We start from the raw sequence: 874 nt of genomic DNA, 5'->3' as shown, positions 1-874 counted from the left end.
TATATATATATATATATATATATATGTGTGTGTGTGTGTGTGCTTGGGGCCTTATATATGTATATACAGTATTTTACTTTCATATAATATTTTATATCTATTTCTGTTTATTTTATCAATCAGTTTGGCCCACAAGTTGAGAGATAACGTACGTCTTAGATTATATAATGCGTCAAACGATAGGTAGATTCCGCTGTAATGGATCTATAATTCAGCATAGTACAAATGTTAGTACATCTACTCTAATGACAAATATATATCACCATTCTTTTCTGACTTATGAAATCTTTGACAACTCTCTCTCTCTCTGCCTTTACACACACACACATTAGAAATTGAGAACAACTGGAAGCAAGTTGATGTTATTTGGTTTATTTAGCACCCATTTCGATCATTTACGATCGATAAGCAAGATCAAGGAATATTTTGAAATTATAAATTATAAATCATAAATTATAAATTCTAATCGATTAGCTCGATGATGGATCGCATATTGAGCTGGAATGCAGAAATATCGAATTCCTGGTTTCCGTCTGAAGATATGATCCATGATCAATTTGATTGATTATAATTTATAAATTATTATTTGTAATTATTCTCTGATCTTCATTATCGACCGCTAAAATGACCGTAATAGATACGGAATAAGCAAAATAAATACTAACAGCTTGCTTCCTGTTATTCTTTCATACTACATGCTATCTACGTTATAACCCCATACCAGATGCATATTCTTCTAACGGATCACGTAGCTGCGCGAACGTAACCTGGTTACAAACAAGACGGGCATCCTAACACTGTATTTGTATCTAATCAATCGCATCACTCACACACACATACACACACACACATACACACACACACACATACACAC

The sequence above is a fragment of the Octopus bimaculoides genome, chromosome 2, assembly GCF_001194135.2.
Source record: "Octopus bimaculoides isolate UCB-OBI-ISO-001 chromosome 2, ASM119413v2, whole genome shotgun sequence".
NCBI classification, from domain to species: Eukaryota; Metazoa; Mollusca; class Cephalopoda; order Octopoda; family Octopodidae; genus Octopus; species Octopus bimaculoides.
Note: the sequence above shows the minus strand (reverse complement) of the source record.